Below are 27,431 nucleotides of genomic sequence, written 5' to 3'. Positions count from 1 at the left end.
GCCAGAGGGTGACGATACAGGGCACCTAAGTGTTGCAGAGGCCAGATGGTGTTCTGTTGGTTGGCCATCCTGCAAGGGTAGGTGAACAACATGCTTGCGGCCGTGTCCACAGCTGTAGTGCATGCATATACCCTTGTAGTCTACTTGCCACCTGGTCAAGGGCAGTCGCCCTATCGTCTCTTATGTAACACTGGGCAGCTGCTTCTGTTTAAGGTATGCCTGAGTACATGCCAGACATTTCTGACAAGCCTCCCAAATATCTTGTATAGGCAGGTACAGACCCCAACACTTATTGACATGTTGCATCAGTTTACCCCCGGCATGTCCCAGTTTCCAGAGTAGCCACAAGGCCACATCTTGTGGAGGTGCTGACTCTAACCGTCAGACCTTGGCCAAGGCATCTGCTTCATCATTGCCGGGGGTGGCCAAAGGCATACAGCCTGACATGTGATAAATAGTTACCTCTTTCTGATGATCCGTTTCCCAGAGGTCTTGCCACGTGGCTTGGCCCCAAATGGGTGGGTGGCCAACTAGCCACTTCTGTATTTGCTAGGTAGTTAACCACAGGTTAAGCCTCAAGAGATTACCCAGCTATTGGTACAGATTACCATAGGTGTCACCTCCTTTGTGATCACCATCCATGCTGCTCTAAGTTCAGCCCATTGGCTATTTTGTTCACACTCGGTTTCAACCATATGGTGTCAGTACTAGGTTGGACTGCAATGGCGGTCCAGGCAGCAGTAGCACCTCAGTTAGACCCATCTGTTTACCATGCCCCACCAGGAATGGAGGGATGCCCGTCCTTAAATGGTGAAGGCTCAGGGTCTAGGGCTGCCTCAGGCCCCATGGCTTTATCTTGCATTAGAACTACAAGTCCCAAGACCTCTTGCAACTCTGCCACTAAGGGGCTTGTACTCAGTGTACTCTGCTGCTCCACGTAGGCACCCCACTTTGCCAAAGTGGATGTCTGCACTGTCCCAGTCCGGGGGGTCGTTACCCATGAATGCACCCATCTCACTAACTTGGGTAAGTTATCCACACGACGACTGCAGCCCATCCTGTCACACTCTCACAAGCTTGAAGGGCGGCATATATAGCTGCTAGTGTTTCTCTATCAGGGAATACCGGAGCTCAACTCCCTTCCATACTTGAGACCAAAAGCCTACTGGCACTTGCAAGCACTCTATGCACTGCCACAGGCCCCCAGCCAAAACCATCTGTAGTCACATGCACATCCAGCTCAAATGGGTGCCCCAAGTCAACTACCCATAAGGCTTGTGCCTGCTGAATAGCCCGCTTGGCTACCAGGAAGGTGGTCTCAGCCACATCATCCCAAACCCAGGGAGCTCCCTTCTTTGTTAACCAATGCAACAGTTTCATCATTTGAGCTAAAAAGGGCACAAATGCCCGCCAATATCCCAGGAGCCCCACAAAAATCTGCAGCTTCTTCACCGTGGTGGGCCAGGGATATGCCTGAATCTTATCAATCATAGCCTCTGGGATGGCCTTTGTCTTACCTGACCAGATAACTCCCAAGAATTTGCCAGCTAATCCAGGCGCTTGGACCTTGGATTCATTGATGGCCCAACCGCGTGCTGCTACATGTTGCTGCAAGAGGGGTGCCGCCACTTCTAAGTCTGCAAGAGAATCAGAGGTTAACATAATATCATCAATATAATGGAATAGGTGGACCCTTTCTGGACATTGCCAGGCAGCTAAATCTGTTGCAACTAGACCATGACATATGGTAGGGCTATGCACATAGCGCTGCAGCAACACTGTGAAAGTCCATTGTTGCCTGTCCCACATGAAGGCAAACTGTTCCTGGCTCTCCGGAGCAATGTCAATGGAGAAAAATGCATTGGTCAAGTCCATTACATAGTGATACTGTCCCAGTTCTGTCATCAGTCCATCAAATCCATGATTGACAGTACAGCTGCATGCAAAAGGGGTGTTACTTTATTCAGTTCCCAATAGTCCACCATCATCCAACAAGTTCCATTAGGCTTTATGCAGTTCCCAATAGTCCACCATCATCCAAGTTCCATTAGGCTTTCTAACTGGCCACATTGGAGAATTGTAGGGGCTGTGGGTGCCACACACTATCTGCACCTCCTCCAGCTTTTTAATTGTCTCAGTTATCTCTGTATGCCCACCTGGCAAACAGTATTGATAGGTGGAAGTAACCTGTCAGGGTTGTGGCAGGACCTGAGACTGGTGACGTGTATGTCCACGCAGCATTGGCTTCACCACACGCACTTGGAGTCTGAATTCCCTGAGTGTGGTTTGTAATGCCAGGCCATGTAAAATGTCCATCCCCAGAATGTATTCTGGTATGGGAGAGAAATACACAGTATATAAATGGGGAGCCAAATGGCAGATACCAAGGTGCAGAAATACAGGTTTTACTTCCACTGACCGGCCTCCATATCCATCAATGTAAGCAGGTTAGCTCAGAAACTTATCTGGGTTCCCATAAACAAGGCCACAATCTGTGTCAGTATCCACCAGCACCAGCACCCCACTGTACACTAGTGGAAGACCAGTGGATCACTAATTCCACAGGTGGCCGCTGGTTGTCTGGTGTCCCCCCAAGATGGGCACCTCAGCCAGTTCCCTAATCAAACAGAAAAGGCTCTACATTTCCACCTGGCTGCAGCAAGTAGTCTTTGAGCTGAAGTGCCTGGGTGGGACTGGGTCACGCAGCAATGTCCTTCTCCCCCTTGAGCATTTTCTGGAATTGCTGCTCCAGAGACAACTGTCTCCACAAAGTTAAGGGTACTTCATTGGGCTGCTTATTGATTTTCTCTCAGTCAACCCCGGCCAAAATCAAATCTATCCACATCTGTGAGCATGTTACTTGTTGGGGCCCTCTTTTCTCCCATGGTGGGAGCCATGTGGGCAGGGCATCTTCCCCTTCTTTATGGCGGAGACCCCTCAGTCCTGCTGACAGCCTTCTGCTTCCCCAAGAGCTGTCATAGCAGTGGACACTTCATGTATGCAGTGCCCCATGTACAGGGTGAGGAGAGCAGCTAGGGAGGCAGAGGCACTCCGGAGCACAGAACCCAACATGAGATCCCTCATGTGGGAGGTGAAACGTTCATCATCTGGCCTCTGGGTATTCAGGTCAAACACAGCCTGCCACATACCCATCTCCCAGATGACTTGCACCAACTCAGCATACAACTCCCATTTACTCACTATTTTCGGTATTTCACTGATCTTGTTCCACACAGTGTGTATGGCTGCCCATAGCCACTCAATCAGGATGTGGTCACCTTGCCCTGTGCCAGACACCTGCTCACTTGCAAATGCTGTGCTGCATCTCTTAGGGACTGTGTGTGTACTTCTCATAGCACAGTCAAAAATGCCCATCCAACTCTGCTGGCAAAAGTTCGCTCCTTCTCGGTGCTCTGCACTTCCAGCTGCTTCAGTGCCTTCTTCATGCTCACAGAGGACCCAACTACTACCATTCAGGTTTCCACCAGAGCCTATCTGAGCAGCACAGCTGCTACTGGGTACCATAAGCCATGTTGTGGCCACATGGCTGACCTAGAATCAGTGGGGACTGAAGGCTCACTCACCTCAGGATCCTGTTCATGATGCCAATTGTTAGGTTCTAACTGATGTCTGAGGGGAGTCAGTGGGTGAGTGGTGGGTAGCTGGAAAAACACTCAAGGAATCATAGACAGTTTTGACGTGGCTTTACTCTCTCTCTGGGCACAAGCGAGCCATAGGTACAGCATCAGCAGAGTAATTATACCTTTTACAGACAATAGTGGCTCTGAGCCAAGCACAAGCTCACGTGGGTGATCACCTAATGTGCCTCACATGACATAATGTGCAGGGTTGTGCGCTGGTGCTCCAAACCCACTGAGTCATGGTGCGACTGAAGGCCACCTCAGCCTACTCCTGACTAAAGTGCAGCCATTTCCCTTATAGCCAGTAACAGTACTTATTCCATCATATATTGTGAGAATTAAATGAGATAATCGAAGATAATGCTTAGTATAGTAACTGCCACATAGTAAAATTTCAATAAGTGTTGGCTTGAAAAAAATTAGTGTAGAATGTATGATGTGGCTTTTTAATTTCATTTTAGCCCCTGACTCTGCTTTGTCTAATATGGTAGCCACTAACTACATGTATCACCCCTTCACACTTACTAGGACAGCTATAATAATAAAAATAATGATGATGATGATAAATAATTTAAAAAATAACAGCTGTTGGCAAGGATGTGGAGAAATTGGAACCTGTATACATTGCTGGTAGGAATGTAAAATGATGTGGCCCCCTTGAAAAACAGTTTGGCAATTCCTCAAAATGTTAAACATAAGTCATTACATGACCCAACAATTCTCCTAGACATATACAAAAAGAAATGAAAACATGTTCACAGAAGAACCTGTATATAAGTGTTTATAGCTTCATTATTCATAATAGCCAAAAAGTGGACAAAACCCAAAGGTCTGTCATTTGTTTACCAAAAGGTTAACAAAACATTCTATGTAATGGAAAATTATTTGGCAATCAAAAGGAGGTCTGATGCATGCTACAATGTGAATGAACCTTGAAAACATTATGCTAAATGAAATAAGCCAATCACAAAAGACCACATATTATATGATTCAATTTATATGAAATCCCCAGAATAAAAAATTCCACAGAGACAGAAAGTAGATTAGGTCTGGGGTATAGAAAGAATGGAAATGACTGCTAATACGTATGGCATTTCCTCGTGTAGGAGAAAAAAGTTTCTAAAATTAGATAGTGGCAATGTTTGCACAAGTTGAAAACACTAAAAACTACTGAATTCTACATTTTAAATGGTTGAATTTTATGGTATGTGAGTTATATCTCAATAATGCTGTTAAGAACAAAACATAGCCCCTCACTCACTGACCAAAAAAGAAAACTAGTTTTGTAGCAAAAATAGGGGAAATATGAAATTTACCAAGCAACTTCATATAAAGGAAAGAAAATTGAGAGTCAAGACCTAGATTTTAGGCTTGCAGCCATTACTTACTAACAGCAAAGCCTAGGGCAAGTCTCTTAACCTCTATTTTCAGCCTCCTTATTTATTAAAGAATGAGGGTTCCAGCCAGGCACAGTGGCTCATGCCTGTAATCCCAGAACTTTGGGAGGCCGAGGTGGGCGCATCACGAGGTCAGGAGATCGAGACCATCCTGGCTAACACGGTGAAACCTCGTCTCTACTAAAAATACAAAAAATTAGCCAGGCGTGGTGACAGGTGTCTGTAGTCCCAGCTACTCAGGAGGCTGAAGCAGGAGAATGGCGTGAACCCAGGAAGTGGAGCTTGCAGTGAGCCAAGATTGAGCCACTGCACTCTAGCCTGGGCTACAGAGCGAGACTCCGTTTCAAAAAAAAAAAAAAAAAAGAACGAGGGTTCCATTTCTAAGATTTGGTGGTCATGATGTTTTTCCTGTTGACCTGATAGAGGAGTAGTTGCATCAGACTCTCAAGGGGGTTCATGATCCAACACAGTTAAGAGCTGCTGCCTCTGGCTTCAGCCTTGTACTCTCTTTAATGGCAAAAATCTGATGAAATACCTGTAGAAGATTCCCACTTTGCCACACCAGTGAAGCACTTCTTATTGCATTGAACTTCAGGAGCTTCGCTGTATATTGCCGGAGGAATTCTGCAAGGAGACAGGGGATTATATTTTGACTCAGTTTTGCTTGAAGCATTTGGTTCAGTCTGTGTCCTTCCCTTACAGACCAACATGGGTGTGAAGGAGAGAAATAAAGCACTCAAGTTGCCTTTGCTCAAAATTACCTTCCTTACACCATAGCAAGAACAAAACAAAACAAAATGATCGGGTACAGACTTATCTCAAGAAGAAGAACATCAATGCAGTAAAAGAAGGAACATTTGTTCCAATTCACATCTCACTGATGAGGCAATTGAGAACAGACGGTTTGAATGACTGGCCTGTAGTCCTATTATCAGTATAACTGGTACTAGAGCACTTGTCTGTAGACTCGAATTCCTTGACCTAAGGTAATATGTTTTCTCAGTTAAATTTCACAGAGTGGGAGAGGGAAGATTGAGCCTCATACACACTACAGTTTAGTTTAGTTTAATTAAACAATCTGTATAGTAAAGCTATAATACTGAATGAATTAAATCTCAATATACCTTTACCTGAAATAGTTACTTCAATCATATATAAGGATAATGTCTCCAAACTCTTTTCTTGAAAGGTTTGCATGCCTCCTGCCTTAGAACTCGGTCCTCTTTTCTCCTTAGACTCACTTTGTTGGTGACCTCATGCCGTCTCATCGTTTTTAATACTCATCTGTCTTCACAACCCACATCTGTCCATCAGGAAGTCCTATTGACTTGACCTTCAAAATATCCAGAATCCAGCTACTTCTCACCACTGTCATTGCCTCCATACTGGTCCAAGCCACCATCATCTCTCCCTGCTGGATTACTGCCATGGCCCCCAACAATTCCTGTGCTCTGCCCTGGCCTCTCTTAAGTCTGATCCCAATATACTAGGCAAAGAAATGTTTTGAAATGTAAGTCAGATCATATCGCAACTCTGCCTCAAGCTCTTATGACTCCTCATAAAAATCAAAATTCGTAAAGTGGCCTCCAAGACCTTCCATGATCCTCTCACCTCTCTTGTTCATTCTGCTCCTGCCATGGTGGTTTCCTTGCTATTTCTTGAGCAGGTCAGGCACATTTACCACAGAGCCTTTGCTCTAAGTGGTTCTTTTGCCAAAAAACATGTTCCTGTGGGGATAAATCTTGAAACATATGCAATTTTATGGATCCTCATTAAGAAACCACAAATACAAAATTAGATTCCAGGCCTTGAAGGGGCCCCTGCAAGTTGGGGACCTTGAAATGTAAATTTCACTAGCTTCAATAGTAAATGTACCTACTTTCTTCTTTCAAATGTCTGCTTGGCTGACTCCTTCCCTCCTTCAAAGCTTTGTTCTAATCTTTCCTTGTCAGTGAGGCCTGCTATGACCTCTCTGTATAATTCTGCAACTTGTTCCTTCATGCCTTTGCTTTTTTCCCCTGCACGGCACTTAGCATCTTCTATCACACTATATAATTAACTTATTTGTTATCTTTACTGTTTCTCCTACCAGTACCTTGCTAGAATATAAGTTCCAGGATTCCTAGTCCCTCAAATAGTCCTGGGCTAGAGTAGGTGTTCAATAAACATTTGTAGAAGGAATGAATTTATATTTCCTCAATGCTATTTTAAAAGTATAATAATCAAGACTGGGTGCAGTGGCTCACATCTGTAACCCCAGCACTTTTGGAGGCTAGGGTGGGAGGATCACTTGAGTACAGAAGTTCAAGACCAACCTAGGCTGTCTAGGGAGACCCAATCTCTACAAAAAATTGAAAAATTAGCCCAGCATGGTAGCATACACCTGTGGTCCCAACTACTTGGGAAGCTGAAGTGGGAAAACTGCTTGAGCCTAGGAGGTTGAGGCTGCAATAAGCTATAATCACATCACGGCACTCCAGCCTAGGTGACAGAGTACGACACTGTCTCTAAAAATAAATAAATAAATAAATTAAATAAAATCAAGTGGAACTCCTAGGCCTGGCATGTGCTAGATTCTCAGCCATTACCTTGAAGATTAAAATTTAATTTTAAAGAGCCATCATTGCTACTGTAGCATCTAGCCTGTGTCAAATTCTTTTTTACATTCTCTTGACAATTGAATCAAGTAGGCACTATTCCCATTTTATAGATGAGATAACTGAGTTTAAGTCTATTATCCGAGGTCACGTAGCTAGGAAATAACCAAATGAAATTAAACGCAGGTATGTTGGATTCCAAAGCCTGTGACCTTTCCATTTTGCTGGCAGCAAGTGACATTTATACCCCAGTTTGTTTCTGGCATGGCTGAGGGAGGTAATAGAGAAAATCATATGAATTTGGGATTAATGCCTAGCTTCAATACATCCTTGCTTTGGGACCCTGGGAAAGTTTCTTAACCTCTGAGTTTTAGTTTTCCCGAATATAAAATGGGCCTCACAGTGCCAACCTTAAAGGGTAGATAAAAGAACTAAAGAAGATAGTGTTTAATATCAAGGCTTTTAAAATTATTTGATAAGTATTCCCTTCAAAGGAGTTTATAATTAAAGTACACACAGACACACACACTTTCATAAATAGAATTTGGAGGAGGGTGCTAGCCAGTTGCTATGGGAAAGCCAGTGGCAGGGATGCAGAGCTGTTCTGATGCCAACACACAGAGGCTTGGCTCAAGAGAACGTTGTAGGAGTAGGGCAGAGAAGATGATGTTGCAAACCACAAGGGAATGAAAGAGACACTCTTGAAGTTACATTTTGTTCTTACCTCCTACAAGTTGGCTTGCTCACATCTTTCCATAAGACCCTAGAGCAGGCCTTTTTTCAACACTTCACTGAACAAGTGTCACAGGATACTTGAAGTTTCCTGGAATTGAGTCATCCCATACAATTTCAAATATTTTAAGTGCTAAATGAAAGAAAAATCTCCAACCTCTTGTTATAGTTCTGCCACGGTTCTTTAGGAACAATAGATGAGAAAAGACAGCCTGACAGTATGATGTGATGGGGAGGAGGTTGAGCCAAAGGCTAGAAGGGCTCATAGGTGAGGCACAATCAGCTACTCCCAAGACTCCAGTTACCTTGGCTGAGGGCCCAGGGCTTGCTTCGTGCACCACAGAGGGGCCCGCATCTCACACAGATCCTGGCATGGGGCAGGCATCACTTATTCATGTTATTTTATTTTCATTTTGAAAGGGGACATTTTGGATATTCTTTAAATAATCAATTTGACCTTATTATTTAGTCCTAATTTATCTGAAACATGTCATAAAAGAAAAATTTAAATGCCCATGAACCTATTACCCTAATGTGACAACAATTAAAACTATGGATTTTATAAGGACTCTGTCTATGTATCTAATCATATGTGGCATGCTAGATCTTTTAGCTCATAATAAAGGGTTGTGATATTGAGGAAGGTGAAACAAATAAGATATGTGTCAGGATTAATCTAGATGTGAGTAATAGAGACCTGAAAAACAGTAACTTCAGCAAGATAGAACTTTATTTTTCTTTCATTTAAATCTTTACGTAGTCAGTCCAAGAGTAGCATGGTCATCGGGGACTAGAACTCCTTTGAGCTTTCTGTATCTGCCATTTGTATTCCATCTGATTTATGAAAATATATCATCTAATATGTAATAGCTTAAAATATAATATAAAGATAATATTTGGATATTGTGCTTAATGACTTAAGAAACATCAGGTTTTAAAATGAAATCCTTTAATATAATGTAAATTAATTAAAACCCAAGTAATTGGAAGTGCTCCCTTGCATACACAAAAGCCCTCTCTGTCATTAAAAAATCGACAACAGGTATTCTTTCCCCCATTTCACAGATGAAGAAAGTAAAGCTCAGAGTGGCTAAGTAATTTGCCTCCTGTCCTACAATGGGTCACAGAGCTGGCATTCAAACTGAACTCTCCCCTTCTTTCTACAGTTCTATTTCGAGGTAAGGTAAGGCTATAGTTCTACTTCTAGGAGGGGGCTCCAGGCCATCCTGGCTCAACAGCAGCTAGGAAGCTAAGGCTCAGGTAACTGTCTTTTGCTCTGGCTAGAATTGAGGTACCCTGTCTAAATGCCTCTGCTGTGAGAGCTTCAAGAACCCCTAATGGGAGTGACAGAATGAATGCCATATTTGTATTGTTTTCTATCAACTTGTTTTAATTGAAAAATTAATATAAGCACATAATTAAACATTCAATAATGATTCAGAAAGTACAAAGAATCTGTGAAAAGTAAATTCTTAATTTTCCTTCCACTTCAGACCCCTGTGGTTTCCCTCTGCAGAGGCAACCAGAGTAAATAATTTCTTATGCATCCTTCCAGAAACATTCCATGCATATCCTAAGACATTCATAGCCATGTGTACATATTGCTTCTTTTTAAACTTTTCACTGTGTGCTCTTATGCTGTTTGGATTTTTTTTTAACCATGAGTATAGATTACTCTTCAAAGACAAATAGACACTTTTCCCCGGTTCATTCAGTTGGGTAACATGGCATTTTTCAAACTCTGTTCATGGAATCATGACCTGAAACTGTGGAGATTGCCTCGGCACATCTGGAATCACACCACAACTCTCTGAACTGCTTGTTGATAATGCCAGTCCAAAACTACAGGTGCTGTAATTGAGGAAGTTGTGCCTGAATGTGCCTTCAAGGCAGTTTATCTGTGATTATGCAGCCTTCTCTCTCTGGTGCCCTGAGAGCACACAGCTGGATCACTGATGGAGGCTGGGAGAGCTTTGATTCACTTCAAGATTTCAGACTTTTCTGAGATGAGTTCCCTCAAGATCTGTTGTAATAATAAATGTGCAATAACTTTGTAAAGTGTGAAGCCCTGGAACCAAACTTGAATACCAGAAAGGTGACAAATCCCTAGTGAGGAATCAGTAGAAGAACTCTTAGAATTATCAAGAAGGTTAAGGAAAATGGCTGGTCATGAGAATCTTGCAGGAATTTGCAGTTGCCTGGGTAGTAGCAGTAACCAGTTAAACCACTGTTTCCCATACTTTGGGCATTAACATACTACCTTCATCATTTTTACTGTATCCAAGTACCATTTGCACTATCATTGACTTATTATTTTTCTTTCAATAGACTCATTCTTATTTAAATTAAATGTATTAAACAATAATCCACACAGTAGCCAGGGTGATCTAAAAATGTCAGTCAGATCACATCACCTTATGCTCAGTACTCTAGTAGCTTTATGTCTGATTTAGTATAAAAATTGTCTGCACAGCTGTATGTGATCTGAGCCCTCAGAGTTCACTTCTCACCTCATCTCTATTCACCACCTCCATGGCTTAGCTTCATGCACAATGGCCTCCTTGCTGTTTCCTCTGCATGCCAGCCTCCTTCCTATTATGAAGTCTTTACATTTTGGGGTGGCTCTGCCCAGAATGCTTCTTCTCCAGATATCTCCATGTCTTGCTACTTTAATACATTCAGTTTTCTACTCAAATCTCTCTCAGAGAGGTCAGTCTGACCAACCTGCCCAAAAGGGTGCTTGCTTGTCATTACATGTCACTTACCTTCTTTACTTTCCTTCTTAGCATTTATCACCACACAAAATATTATACAATTACTAATTTCTTTAATTATTATCTGTCTGTCCTGACTAGAATATAAGCTCCAGGTAATCAGGGGCTTTACTTCTTTAGCTGTTATAGTCCCAGAAACTGGAATTGTGCCTGGCACATAGTAAGTGCTTAATACGTAATTGTTGAATGCATGGATAGATAGATACCTGTAACTGACTTGATTGCCTAGAAACCGCTCCTATTTTTTAATAAGTGAGACTTCACAAGTAAATTAGATGAATAGATTGGTCAATAAAATTATAGAAAAACCTGATCAGCCTTTTTTTGGGAAAAACATGAATATAGATACCATCATCATACAAGTAGCTAATTAAATAAATGTGTACCCAGATAGATTAAAATGTGGATAATTTAGAGCAAATAATTTTTGAAAACCCTAAAATTATAGCTAAATTTTCTTCTGATTTCTCTTTGAGAAAGAACTTTCTAATCTAAAACAAGTGGAAAAATATATTAAAAGATCAATAAATTTAAATTCGCAAACACTGTTAATTTCTTTAGGATATTTATTTCATTAGATATTATTTGCTTGTTTTTGCATTCTCAGGGAAATGCAAATTAAAGTTATAATGAAATACCACTATATATCTATTAGAATAGCTAAAAAATCCAAATAAATGACAATTTAAAAACAAAATGAAAAATGACACCAGCAATATCAAGAGACAGCAAAGATGTAGAACAACTGAACCTTTCATACAATCCTGGTGGGAATACAAAATGGTAGCACCATTTTGGAAAATAGTTTGACCAGTTTCTTTTTTTTTTAATAGTTTGACAGTTTCATGTGAAGTTAAATATACACTTGCCATGCAATCTAGTAATCCCACTAGATTTTTACCAAGAGAAATAAAAGTTTGTGTTCCAGTACTTGTATGTGAATTTTTTTTTTTTTTTTTTTTTTGAGACCGAGTCTCGCTCTGTCACCCAGGCTGGAGTGCAGTGGCGCAATCTCGGCTCACTGCAAGCTCCGCCTCCTGGGTTCACGCCATTCTCTTGCCTCAGCCTCTCCGAGTAGCTGGGACTGCAGGCGCCCGCCACCACGCCCGTCTAATTTTTTGTATTTTTAGTAGAGACGGGGTTTCACCGTGGTCTCGATCTCCTGACCTCGTGATCCGCCCGCCTCGGCCTCCCAAAGTGCTGGGATTACAAGCGTGAGCCACCGCGCCCAGCCTGTATGTGAATGTTTATAGTGGCTTTATTTTTGACAAAAACTAGAAATAACCCAAATGTCCTTCAATTAGTATACGCATAAACAAAACGTGGGATTCCATACAATAGAATATTACTCAGCAATAGAAAAGAACAAAGTGCTGACATACACAAATAACATGGCTTTTTTTTCAAATGCTTTATGCTAATTGAAAGAAGCCAGACTCAAAAAGCTATATTCTATATGATTCAATTTATATTACGTCCTGGAAAAGGCAAAACTATAGGGACAGAAAACAGATGGGTGGTTGCCAGGGGCTGGAGGTGGGAGAAGGGTTGACTATAAAAGGTCACGGGGAAAATTTTTGGAAGTAATGGAGTATTCTATATTTTGATCATGATGCTAATTACCAAACTTTATACATTTTTTGAAAATGCATAGAACTTTATACTAAAAAGGATGAATTTTCCTGTATGTAAAGTATACCACAATAAACTTGACTTTAAAAAATAAAATTTAAAGGTAAGCAAACTGGAAAAGTGTTTAAAACAAGCATGATGAAGTATTCATCTTGTTAATACATAAGCTGCATAAAAAATTATAAGACAAACAGCAGTTGTTACATAACAAAAGCAAACAATGTTTATTCTAACTAGTAATCAACTAATCAAAATTAAAGCACACTGAGATAGTTTCCTCATAAATTAGCACCTTTCTTCTCTTCCCCCATTACCTTTTCTAAAAGGTTAATACAGGGCCAGGCACAGTGGCTCTCACCTGTAATCCCAGCATTTGGAAGGCAAGAGGATTGCTTGAGCCCAGGAGTTTCAGACCAACCTGGGCAACACGGTGAGAACACTTCTCTACAAAAAATAAAAACATTTTCTGGTCATAGTGGCACAACACCTGTAGTCCCAGATAGTTAAGAGGCTGAGGTAAGAGGATCACTTGACCCCAGGGAGGTGGAGTTTGCAATGAGCTTTGATCCATGCCACTGTACTCTGGCCTGGGTGACAAAGCAAGATCCTGTCTCAAAAGAAAGAAAGAAAGAGAGAGAGAGAGAGGCAGAAAGGAAGGAAGGAAGGAAGGAAGGAAGGAAGGAAGGAAGGAAGGAAGGAAGGAAGGAAGGAAGGAAAGAAAGAAGGAAGGAAGGAAGGAAGGATTAATACAGAATGCTTGTAACAGTATGTAGGGATATAAAGGCTCACACAATTTTGTTGTGAGTGTAAATTGGTTCAAATCTTCCTGGGAAGCAGTCTGGCAAGTCTATATCAGAAGATTAAGAAGTGTTCACGCATTTTGTCTCAGTAATTTCACCTCTGGGAATCTATCCTAAGAAGATAAAGCAAGTTGTGAGAATAGTTTTATGTATGAAGATAGTGGAACAAATTCTTTATGGTAATAAAAGTTTGGAACAACCTAAGTATCTGCATTAAAGTAACGGACAAATTATAGTTTATTCATATGACGACATAGTATAAAGTAATCATTGAGAATGTTTTTTAAAAAATTTTAATGATATAAAAAAATGCTTATGAAATAATGTTAAAAATAAAAATTAGTATAAAATGTGTAAACTCAACTGTCTTAAAAGTATTGATAGGCTGGGCATGGTGGCTTATGCCTGTAATCCCAGAACTTTGGGAGGCCGAGGCGGGTGGATCACCTGAGATGAGGAGTTCAAGACCAGCCTGGCCAACATGGTGAAACCCCATCTCTACTAAAAAATACAAAAATTAGCTGGGTGTGGTGGTGGGCACCTGTAATCCCAGCTACGTGGGAGGCTGAGGCAGGAAGAATTGCTTGAACCCAGAAGGCAAAAGTTGCAGGGAGCAGAGATCGTGCCACTGCACTCCAGCCTGGGTGACACAGCAAGACTCCATCTCGGGGGGTGGGGGGTGGGCAGGGGGGAAGGTATTGATACATAAAAAATTCAAGGGCCAGGTGCGGTGGCTCACGCCTGTAATCCCAGCACTTTGGGGGGCCAAGGCAGGCAGATCGCCTGAGGTCAGGAGTTTGAGACCAGCCTGACCAACATGGAGAAACCCTGTCTCTACTAAAAATACAAAATTAGCAGGGCGTGGCGGCGCATGCCTGTAATCCCAGCTACTTGGGAGGCTGAGGTAGGAGAATTGCTTGAACCTGAGAGGCAGAGGTTGCAGTGAGCCGAGATCATGCCACTGTACTCCAGCCTGGGGAACAGAGCGAGACTCTAAAAAAAAAAAAAAAATCAAGAAGACAGTTTCTTAACATGCTGATTATAGTTATTTGTGGTAACTGATTTAGTTTTATTTCTTATTGGTTTCTATTTCTTCTTTACAATACCCCCAAAATGTTATTATGAAAGAAGTGACCTAAGGTTAAGAAGACTCAGCAGATATCCCTGACTTTGCGTTAACATCTTGGAAATTGACTACATTTTTGGTTTTCATTTTCAAAAACTATAAGCCATAACAATTTGAAATAAACACAATGCCGTTAATGTTTCGAATATATTCATTTTTCTTAGAAATTAAATTATAATTCTGTTTATATTCTGTAGTTAAAGTTCAAAGCTTTTGAATATGATACTTAAGGCTATAAAATTGCACTATCTAATATATTACTCACTAGACACACTCATGGGCTATTGAGCACTTGAAATGTGGCTGGTCCTAACTGAGAGGTGCTGTAAGACATACCATATTTTGAAAACTTCCAGTGAAAAATTGTAAAATACATTGTTAATAATTTTTACATTGACTACATGTAAAAATGGCATGTATATATAGGATAAATAAAATGTATTATTTAAATTAATTTTACCTTTTTTTTTTTAACTTTTTCCATGTGGTTACATTAATCAGATCAGCATGCAACAGAAACCACATTAGATACCTCAACCAAATAGGTATTTCTCTTTCTCATGTGTCTAGAGGTGGGCACTCCTGGACTGGAGTGGCAGCTTCCCGACATCATCAACCTCCAGACTCTTTCTGCCTTTCCTGTTTCACCATTAGCCCTGGTCACTTTCTAGTCAAAGAATGGCTATTCCACTTCCAGCCATATGTCTGCATTTTAGGTAGAGGAAGAAAAAGAAAGTAAAAAGGAGGAAAGGAGACATCTATAGTAAAGCAAAAATTTCCAGAAATCTTCAGCAGACTTTTGCTTGTATTTCATTGGCTAGTATTATGTCAAATGATACCCGGGTTTGCAAAAGTGAAAAATACAGTTCTTTCTGTTTTTCCTGTTGTATTGTTGCTGTTGTTATTTGTTGCTCTTTTTGTTGGCTTTTGTTTTTGTTTTTGTTTTGCTGGACACATAGCTGCAAGGATATATTAGTAAGGAAAAGGGGTTTCTAGTAGTGCCTGCCCACAACTTCTTGGATTTTTTTAGTCAAAATTTATTTCAGTGGATGGTGCTGGATACACATTCAAAATTGTTACAATTTTTGTTTCTCCTTTCCCAGCTTCCAGAGGGACTTTGTTCCTCCCATAAACATAGTTTTTCTTCTAGCAAAGAACAAAATAGTTTATCACATTTTGGATTTTCTTAATTATCATCACATTTCAGTCTTGCCTCTAGGGCCTTTTCATTCGTTGCACACAATGCCTAAAGTCTAAGAGCTTTTCAAGGCCTGAATATTTAAGACCTGAAAATAATATATTGGTTTCTAACTGCACAAAGGAAACAATGATATCAAAAATTATTAAATATTTAGTTAAATATCTCTACAAAATATACTTAATATATTAACTGTTAAGGTTAGTATTCATAAAATGTTATGTTTGAAATGTATTTGTAGATTATGATCTCACTTTCCTGAGTATGCATGATGATTACATAGAAATCACAGCTAACCAGAAATTAAATGATTTATTCCTAGTGTTAGTGGACGTGACTATTGCCTCTCTATGTCCTTTCCAGCCAGATTATTGCTGCAAGCCTTTCACAGTACCTTTAATTCTAAATGAGTGGGTGAGTTGGGAATGGACATGTTTAAGCCATTCAGACTCATGAAATATGAGTAGAAGTGTGCTGGCCTCTTTTAGATGTAAATAAGAAAGGATTTTGCCCTTATTGCTGCTGGCAGTCATCTATCTCGGCATCGTAAAGATACCTAGACTTAGGAAAAAGTCCACACTGTGGTGTGCAGAGCAAAGAGGCAAACAAACAAACAAACAAACACCTGGGCCTTTGAAAGATTAATCCACAGAATCAACCCTGAAGTCTGTCCTTTCTCTGTACTTTCGGTTATGTGTGCTAGTGTTCTCTTTAGTGCAACCCCATTAAAATAAATCACATATTTAAGGTTTAAGAATAGTCCAGGTCTCATAATCTCATCCTCTAGTTTGTTTGAAAGAAACTGAAGCTCACAGATTCAAGTAATTTACTCAAGCATTGCTGTATTAATTTGCCAGGGCTACTTTTACAAAGCACCACAAACTGGGTGGCTTAGACAGAAAAACTGTATTTTCTGACAGTTCTGGAGACTAGAAGTCCAAGATCAATGTGCAGCAGGTTTGGTTTCTTTTGAGGCCTCTCGCCTTAGCTTGCAGATAGCAAACTTCTGGCTATGTTTTCACATGGTTTCTCCTCTCTGTGCACAAGACCCCGGACTTTTTCTGTGTGTCCAAATTTCCTCTTCTTATAAGGATACCAGTAAGATTGAATTCGGGCCCGCCCCAATGACTTCATTTTAACTTAATCCCTTTTTAAAGGCTTTATCTCCAAATATTGTCACATTGTGAGGCACTGGGAGTTAGGGATTCAATTTATGAACTTTGTTGTGACACAATTCAGCCCATACCTGTTACACTGTGCTTTTCTTACCACAACACTAGAGCTCAGTTTAAGACCCACATTTCCCAACTCCCAGCTGCACTTTCTTACCACAATGAAAAGAATACTGAATTTCTGCATAATATTTGTATGGAGTATGATAAAATTCTTAGCAGTAAAAAAGTAGCATCTGTAAGGGTGTGGAGGTGAGAGTTCGTGAGCAGCAGTGCTGGAAAGAATATGGAAACTTCAAAAAGCCTGGCTAAAGTGACAACTCTAGAAGCCAGATACATAGAGAGGGAAATTTTATTTTATGATCCAGAAACAATTGAACATATCTATGCTATTGAATAATAGAAGACTGGTTGGGTAAATCATGATGTATCTGCTTGTATGAAATACTATGCAGCCTTAAAAGCTATGAAGTTGAATATGTTTCTTAACATGAAAAGATAAGTGTGATACAATTGGGGAAAGACAGTCTCTTCAACAAGTGGTGCTGGGAAAACTGTATATCCACATGCAAAGGAATAAAGTTAGATTCTTACCTTATACCATATACAATAATTAACTCAAAATAGATTAAAGAACAAAATTTAACACCTAAAACTATGAACCTCCTAGAAGAAAACATAAGGGAAATGCTTCAGAATATTGAATTTGGCAATGATTTCACGGCTATGACACCTAAAGCACAGGCAACAAAAGTGAAAGTAGACAAGTGGGACTACATCAAACCTGAAAACTTCTGCACATCAAAGGAAACAATCAACAGAGTGAAAAGGCAACCTGTGGAATGGGAGAAGATATTTGCAAATTATATACCTAATAAGGAGTTAATATCCGGAATATATAAGGGACTTCTATAACTCAATAACAAAACCACAAATAAACTGATTTTTAAAATGAGCAAAAGACTTGGATAATCCTCCAAAGACGATGTACGAGTGGCTAACAAACATATGAAAAGAATGCACAACATCACTAATCATAAGAGAAAGATAAATCAAAACCATAATTACATATCACCTCATACCTATTTGGATGGCCAATATCCGAAAAACAGAAAATAACAAATGTTGGCAAGAATACAGAGAAATTGGAATCCTTGAACACTGTTGGTGGGAATGTAACATGGTTCAACCACTATAAAAACGGTATGGAAGTTCCTCAAAAAATTAAAAATAGAATTTCCATATGATCCAGCAATCTCACTTCTGGGTATATATCCAAAAGAATTCAAAGCAGGACTTTGAGGAGATATTTGCACACCCAGGTTTATCCACAGCATTATTCAAAATAGCCAAGTGGTGAAAGCAACCCAAATGTCTACCAACAGATGAATGGATGAAGAAAATGTAAATAGTATATACATCTAATGGAATATTACGCTGCCTTAAGAGAGAAGGAAATTCTGTCACATGCTACAACACGGATGAACCTTGAGGACATTATGCTAAACAGTCACAAAAGTACAAATACTGCATGATTCCACTCAGATATACAGTCTAAAATAGTCAAAATTAAACAGAAAGTTGAAAGGCAGTTACTAAAGCAGAGTGGAGAGCGAATTAGCGTTTAATGGGGTTTCACTTTTGCAAGACGGAAAAGTCCTAGAGATCTGTTGCACAACAATGTAAATATGTTTAGCCCTCCTGAACTATACACTGAAAAATGGTTAGGATGGTAAATTTAAAGTATGAGTTTTCTACCACAATAAAATTATTTTTAAAATAGATTACACAACTATGGTATGTTCTGGTTTAAAAACATATACATATATGTATATATGCAGTTACCGGCAGTTTACACATGAAACTATTAGTACTAGATATTTATGAAAAATATTTTTCCCTCTGCTTTTTTTCTTATTTAAATAAATCTGGATAATATGTGTGTGGAGTACTGAGAAAGGTCTCCATATCCAGGGGTAAAATGTGGGGACTTTTTCTGGCCAATCAAGTCAGCAGCAAACAGCAGGAAAGCGGGCAAATTTTGGACATAAATACAGCACCAGCCTCTGCCCTGGGCCTCTCCTCCATTCACTACAGATCTCTTAGAGCTTTTCTTCAGAGCTTGGCCTCCTGCCTGCCCCCTCCCTTTAGCGATGTGTGGGGAAAGTTCGTTTTATTTTGTTCTTTCTTCCACCTTTTCCAGCCGCTGTGGAGAGCAGCGCTTTGGAACTTAAGCACGCGCGGTGCGCAGCCAGAGCGTCTGCACACTGAGCCCGCACAGCTAATGGGCACACGCATCCCGGGTCGGCCGGCCTGCCGGCCGGCTGCCTCCCCACCGCCCTGGTGAAATGGTTTGTCCCCAGTCGCAAGCTGTTTGGGTTGTTTGGAAATGCCTTTTCCTTGCCTGCGCCTCACCCTGAGCACATCCCCTTGCTTCTGGTAATAGCCTTGTAATAATCGCACGTTCGGCACGTCCTGTGTACCGACCACTCCGGGAAAAGGAGCAGCAGGGAGGCTAGGCTAGGGGCGGCCTAATCCAGGCGCCAGGCGGTCTTTCGGAGAAGGGCCCTGTCCTTTGGAGAAGTCTGAAGCTTGCTGGAAATGTTTGATGACCGTTTTCCACTAACTTTTGTCATGCAGAGCCCAGGCTGAAAAAAGCTAGTCATCACATTCCACTGTGGTCAAGGAGCGGTAAGGCGTGGATCTGAGCTTTCCTGATCCCCTGGTCCCTCTCAGAGCCCCAGTCCCCACCTTCTCCAGCCCTCAGCAGAGGAGAGAAGTGGCGGGGTGCTGGGAGGGGCTGAGGCCCGTTACTAATGAGTGTGACTTGGAAACTGGACAGGAGAACTGCTTGCTGGTGTACATTTCCCCCCACCCCCACTGCTTTAAGATAAAAAGCAGGAGCCCTCAGAAGGGAAAATACGTGGCTTTTTTTTTTTCCTCTTGGACCTTGGAAACCAAGTGATAAATTAACAGTAATGCGAATGAAACTCTCCCTGAAACACTAATAAGAAAACTAATTGCAGATTCTAGGACAAGTCTCTCTTTCAGTGCCTCCAAGTGTTACCATTTTGCTTACAAAGAAGTGAGATAAAGGGAGACAATGAAGTACATTAAGTAGGTCATTGTGGGGAGAAAGTCTGAGTTCTAATGCACTTTCAGTTGTTTTTAGTCTCTTGATTATACCCAATGTTGACTGATACTGGAATCTTATTTCCATGATTGGACACAGTTACAATTTACCTCAATTAGTTATTAAGAATTGCAATGTAAATGTCAGATCAGTAATACAGAAATTAAGTACAGATTTGCTCTTAGGCAATTTTGCTTTTATTGGTTAACAGTATGGTGAACAGTAAAGAAAAAGATTGCTTGAAGCGTAATTATGCAAATAGAAGCTGTTGCTATATGTTTCAAATGGATTATTTGTAGAAAAATCTGTAGTCATCTACAGCAAATATTTAATTAATTTCCAGTCTTCTACTTGGCTAGGAACTTCATCAAATGAAGATGATGCAATCAGCACAAATTTATTGAGTGACACCTCTGTGTGGGATACTGTTCTGATCACCTTCTATTCACTCCATTATTGAAAGAGGAATTCCCCACCCTAAATAATATGAGGTGGTGGAACACCCAGCACCCAACACTGGACAGATGAGATTGATGGCAGTTTATGACTCACATAAGCTCACAGCCTAGGGGAGGGCACAGGACACCATGCAAGGTCACTTGGGGTTGCACTCAGGAGTAGAGTGGACAAGCATGGCCTATGGGAGGCAAGTTTTGTAGCAACACAGGCTGGGGTGACCCCTGGTTCCCACTGGAGGATGACTGGCTTATTTGAATAATTTCACAGGCTGGCAGGGAAGTAGAACCTTTTAGGTTGAAGACCAGGTAGCGTGCAGCTCATTTAGCTAATAGGGAAACTAGCCAGGTGAGGAGTCTTTTCGACTGGGGAGGGCATATCTGGCAAAAGCAGAACTCACAGTTAGTCTTTGGGGGTTCCAGGAAGCTCAAAGATGTCAAGGCAGCACAGAAAACTTTAGGCCTTACACTATAGATCCAAAAGAAGAGTAAGACATAGTCCTTGGCTGTAAAGAGCTTGAATTCTCTAGGCTGGGGTGGGAGTGGGGGTGCCAAACTATTATACATGGTTCTAACTGTAAACGCAGGAAGACTTTTGAGCATATAAAGTAGGTATAGTAACAGCAGTAGACAGACTTCACAGAAAACATGGTGCTTGGCTAGAACTTCAAGGGTGAGTAGGATACATGGTTGAGGGGAGTCAACTTGGGAAGGGGAAGCATTTTAGGAACAGAACAAGATGAGAACGGTCTTGCTGATGTTTCAAAACTGGTCTATTCATTTATTCAACATGTACTTATTAAGGGCCTGCTTGGGGCACGGGCCTTCCAGGTTACAGGGTAAGAAAGAAACTCTAAGGACAGCATGTACCTTGCCAGTTGGACTGTTTGATCCAAACTGGTGGTGAACTGTGTGGCAGTGGCAGCCAGGAAGGTGTTTAGCTGGGGCCTACCATTCACTGGTAGCCTCAAATGTGGACTTTGGTTGTAATCTCCAATGAGGTGGAACAACTCTGGAAATATATCAGTGGGATATAAATATATTCAACTTGTAATTGTAATTGTTGTAAACACCCAAAATATACCACAATCTAAACACCCTCTTCAGCTTTTATTTTTTAATATACTAGGACCCTTAAAAAAATGGAAGTGGCCCTGGTGTCCCTTAACTTCCGGGAGGCCCTGCTAGCCAGACTGCTCCCCATCCTGCCAGAATGTGGTTGGCTCTTCTGGGCTCACCTCTGGACTCTCTCTTCTCAGGTCTGCACTGAGCATTCCCACTGTTGCACTTCTGGAGCACATTGGGCTTGTTCTCTCCGGTGGAGCATTTAGTACTTAGTGATCCTGCCAACTGAACTACCCAGCATGTATGGGCAGCCACAATCAGGAAAAGAAGCTTTTAAATTACTGAAGGGAGCACTCTGTTCTTTCCAGCACGAGTTTTTCTTTTCGGGTTGTCCAGCACGAGTGTGTACCCCCGAAGATATTTATTGAGACATGTTTCACCTCTTGTACTTGGCAACCAAAGCACAAAGATACATACCAACATGTTCTTAGGTTTGTTCGAATTTTATATCCCAAATGACCTGAGAGAAAAGAAAGGGGTGTTCTTTGTCTCCAGGAAACTCATTGTGACTTAACTTTATCTTCTTTAGTAAATTACTGTGTACTCTGTGTTACTTATTTGTAATATATCAAATAAGTTAGCTGGTAAAATATAAAGAGAAAAAACCTCACCATATGTTCACAGTCAACAACAATAATAACAAAAGAAAACTTTTTTTTAAAAAAAAAAAAGGGGAGAAGAAAAAAAGCTTTACTGGATACAATTATCCCAACTGACAACAACTAAGTCCAAAAGCTATAATATAAATAGTTAAAATTCTCATGGCAAGGAATGAACTTGCCCCAAAATAAATGACTGTACAGATGAGCCCAAAGTGTTCCCACACAAGCAAATTAATAGTTTGGTTTTCTAGGGGTAGATGTGCATAAACCTCACATTAACCGTTCTGAGAACTGTTTGCAGATTTTAAAGACAAGTGTGACCACTTTCATGATGACCCCATGGATGGTGATGTTCCCAGAACTGGACATCAGGAAATCTGTAAGTATGTACTAAATCAATTAGAAGGAAATCATGCTGACCCTAGAAGGGATTATGAGTTTAGTTGACACCTTAGTAGGAAAATGAAATATGCTGTTAATGACTCACTAAAGCATATAATGTCCTGGAACAAGGAATCACTGTACTGTACTTTCTTGCAAGAAGTGTAACATTTCAGATGTGCTCTTTGAGACTGGAGTTATTTGGGAAATGAGTACATGAAAATCATGAGACTGAGACAAATCACCACTTATACCCTGAAGAAGTTCTGACCTCATGTGTAGACTGTGGTTTTCTTTGAAACCCTGAGTTGATTTTGAACCATAATGTGTGCTTACGACCTATCAAGTAGCTCTGACATGAAGCTTCAGGAGACACAAATCTTAGACATACCACAAAAATATGAGCTTAGAGGATACTATACAATAAAGTAATGTGGGAATTGCTGAAACCCTAGTGTCAGCTCTGGATCTATTGGCACTGCTCCTTTGCTCCTGATTGGCTGAAAGAGCTTTTGATCTGGTAGATTCTTGTGCCTAGGTCTACTCCACCTGGGACTAGAAGGTACCATGGGGTCCGTTTTCTCTCTCACTCATAAAAATTGTACTATCTGGAGTCTAAGGCAGTTATATGTAAGAGGAATTACATAAACATAATGCACGTGTAACTTCATTTTGTTTTACATGATAAATTTTGCATAAGTTTGTTTTACATTCAAACGTCTTTGTCATTTAACCTGAAAGGAAGTCACAATTTACCAGTTCCACTCAAAGCCAGGATTAGGGTGAGGTGAGTAAAGTACCCACCTTAGACACACAGTTTAAGGTAATGCAAAAAATACTCAGTAATCAAGATAAAAAATATAAGTCCACATAACAACATCCTGGTCAATGATGAACCACATGTAAAATATAAAGATACCTTAAATATATTTTATCAGTTGGTGGCCCCATAAGATTATAGTGGAGCTGAAAATTCTTATCACCTAGGGACATTGTAGCTGTCATAATGTCCTAGTGCAACAAATTACTCATGTATTTGTGGTGATGCTGGTGTAAACAAACTCACTGCACTACCAGTCATATGAAAGTATAGCAACAAAATCATGTTCAGTACATAATACTTGATAATGATAATAAATGACCATGTTACTGGTTTATGTATTTACTACACTATACTTTTTATCCTTATTTTAGAGCGTACTCTTTCTACTTATTAAAAAACAGTTAGCTGTAAAGTGGCCTCAGGCAGGTCCTCCAGGAGGTATTCCAGAAGGAGGCATTGTTATCATAGGAGATGACAGCTCAATGTGTATTATCACCCCTGAAAACCTTCCAGTAGGGTAGGATGTGGAGGTGGAACGTAGTGATATTGATGTTCCTGACTCTGTGTAGGCCAAGGCTAAGTATGTCTGTGTCTTAGTTTTTAACAAAAAAAAGTGTTTAAAAACTTTTTTAAAAGCTTTTAAAAATAGAAAAAAAAAGCTTGTGAGATAAAGATATAAAGAAAATATTTTTGTACAGCTGTACAATGTGTTGTGTTTTAAGCTGTGTTGTTATAAACACATCTAAAAGTTTTTTAAAATTAAAAGTTTATAAAGTAGAAAAGTTACAGCTAGCCAAGGTCAATGTATTCTTGAAGAGAGAAAACTTTTATAATAAACTTAGTGTAGCCTAAGTGATACGTGTAGATAAACAACACGTGTGCTACAACTGCCTATAGTACTCAGTACAGTAACGTAACGTATAGGTTTGTAGCCTAGGAGGAATAGGCTATTCCATATAGCCTGGGTGTGTAGTTGGCGATACCATTTAGGTTTGTGTAACTACATTCTATGATGTTTGCTCAATGACAGAATCACCTAGTGATGGATTTCTCAGAATGCATCCCGATCGTTAAGCAATTCATGACTGTATTTTAATGCAATGCTTTAAAAAAGCAAATTGGCAAACCATGGCTCACAGGTCAGTTGCCTATTTTTGTAAATAAAGTTTTGTGGGGACCAGGGCCAGGATTAGGGTAAGGCAAATAAGACAAGGTCATGCAAATGCAGGGTTAGATCCTGTTATTTAAATTTTTATAGTTTGTTCATCATTGAATTTTTGCATTAATTTCATTTTTAAAAAACCATCTTATATATCTAAATTGCCTTTCAACCTTCCTCCCATTTCCATCAATCTAGGCAGTGACCAAGTCATCCTAGATTAACAGTACAGTATCAATTAGTGGCTAGTGCACAAAGCTGACCCCCTACCATCAATTTTTTCTTTCTTCCTTCTTATGGATGTGATCAAGTTCAACATTGTTCTCTCATTATCCTGTCTTTCCCAGTGCATGCACACACACACACACACACACACACACACTTTTTTTTTTTTTTTTTTGAGGCAGGGTCACACTCTGTCACCCAAGCTGGAATGCAGTGGCTCAATTGTAGTTCACTGCAGCCTCAATCTTCCAGGCTCAAGCGATCCTCCTACCTCAGCCTCCTGAGTAGCTGGAACTGCAGGTGAGCACCACCAGCATGCTTGAATTTTTTTTTTTTTAATATTTAGTAGAGATGAGATCTCGCTGTGTTGCCCAGGCTGGTCTCACACTCCTGAGCTCAAGCAATCCTCTCACCTCAGCCTCCCAAAGTGCTGGGATTACAGGCATGAGCCACTGCACCTGGCCATTTTTTTAATTAGAGACTTACATATGCTGAAATGTGTTGATTTTAAGTCTAAATATCCTACTTCATTTAATGGTCTGCAAGTGGATACTTTAGGGTTAATGAAAAATACGAGAGTGTACCTGAAGTAGCTTACAGAAAAGAGCCCACGTTACTGATACAGCATTCTTCTGTGTGTATGTCTTTAAAATGCATAACTAGATATTCTTTAAGCAGTTTTATATTAAAAATGTTTATTAAATAAATGGAAACAGCTCCAAACAAATATAAAAAAGTAAAAAGACCTGCAGCTATGATATAGATACATTAAAAATTATCTATGCCCAGTTCTGTTTTTCATAATGTTAATTTTTAAGTGACCAATATTTAATATGGAAAATTGCTTGGATTTTGACAGCATGTCTGACTGAGAGTATGCAAATTGTACACAATCCCTATGGAAATGACCTTGTGACCCCTGCATTTTATTTAGGTCAGCATGGCCAGCAGTAGCTACCTTGTCCTCCTCCATGCAATTGCTGTGAGGAAAGGAAGAAAACTGTGACAATGACAGGGGTTGGGGGTTGGGAAGTGTGAGAAGCTGAGAAAGGCAAGAAGCCAGAAAGGCCTGCCCTGGGGAGCATGAAGGCTCTATGAGCCTGCGTGGCGAAAAACAGTTCTAAATTGTCAGCGTGCCAAGTGTGGCAAGGTGAATACATGTAGCTACCTCCTTCTCCTGCCCCAACTTCATGGGGGGAACATTTTCTATTTAAAGAAAGTGTGCACTCACCAAATTGATAGGAATATAATTAGGTTTTTCCCAGAAGAGGAATTTTAGGGTAATCTCGTCTCCTTGCTTTCTGCCTTGCCCGAGCTGCAGGGCTCCCTCTATACAGAACGATGCTGAATGAACTTTCAACACTAGAAATCAAACCTGTCATTTCTTCACTAGACCCCTGGGCTTCCTAAATGAAGTCCAAACTGCTTAGCTTGGCATTCAAACCCTATTGTGAGCTAGTCCTTGCCTTCAGTGCTGGCCTCAAATCCCAAGGTGATTTCAGCTTGACAGTCTTCCATGTAATTTTTATTTCATTTTATTTTGTATTGAGGTATAATATACATAATGTATACTAATCAACAGGGTACAACCTTATGATATTTACGTATGTATGAATCTGTATGTAACCACACTCAGGTCAATACACAAAACATTTTCTCTACTCCACAAATTTCTCTGGTGTCCTCCTTAGTCTGTACATGCTCCACTTACCACTCCAGGTTTTCGCTGTTCTTAAACTTTATATAAATGAAATTATATAATATGTATTATTTTATGCCTGCTTCTTTCAACATCAATGCTTGTGAAATTCATCCATGTTGTACATTTATTTAATTCATTCTTTCTTTCTTGCTGAGTTAGTATGTTGCTGTGTGAGTGAACCACAATTTATCCATTTTCTCGCTGCTTCTTCATATTTTTCCCATGGCACTCAGCATTGTATAAGGTTTGAATGCAAAGGCATGAGGAGGCCTAGCCACTGCCCTGGAGGCACTTTCCTGAGGCCTCAGAGGACTGTCACCTGGGACAGAGTTTGACCTTCAGCCCCATAGCCTCAGCAGCCTGAACTGTGAGCTCATGAAGAGGGACCTGGTGCAACCACGTCCATAGGATTCAGAAAATCAGCACTCATTTATTTATTTATAGTGAGAAATACAACTGTCTTATATTCAGGTGAACACGTTTCACATATTTTTAAAACAGTTCTGTAATATTTATGTAGCCTTTCTTGCAAGGAACTATGAACACATTTAAATAATGAGCTGCCACAACATTCTGGTAAATAGACTGTTGGAATTTACAAATGAAGAATTTGGGACAAAAGAAAGAACTAAATGTTCTCAAGGCAAACTTGTAAGGGAAAAACACATCAGCTTTAACCATATCTCTGCTTTGCTTTATCCCAATTCCAGGAGGTAGGGCAGCCAACTAGTTAAGGCTACAGACTGGGGCCAGAGGC

At 40.4% G+C, this 27,431-nt stretch overlaps 1 protein-coding gene across 1 annotated transcript in view; it reads left to right on the top strand.

Moving 5' to 3' along the window:
- The window catches only part of SSR3 (signal sequence receptor subunit 3), a 145,165-nt gene that overhangs the window by 58,825 nt on the left and 58,909 nt on the right, over positions 1–27,431 (top strand). The window contains exon 5 of the mRNA XM_063620305.1: positions 22,686–22,763. The gene's annotated coding sequence lies outside the window, so the exon portion shown is untranslated. The remainder of the gene's footprint in view (positions 1–22,685; positions 22,764–27,431) is intronic.

Source organism: Symphalangus syndactylus, chromosome 17 (genome assembly GCF_028878055.3).
Source record: "Symphalangus syndactylus isolate Jambi chromosome 17, NHGRI_mSymSyn1-v2.1_pri, whole genome shotgun sequence".
NCBI lineage: Eukaryota > Metazoa > Chordata > Mammalia > Primates > Hylobatidae > Symphalangus > Symphalangus syndactylus.
The sequence above is the reverse complement of the archived record's forward strand: the minus strand, read 5'-3'. Positions and strand labels throughout refer to the sequence as shown.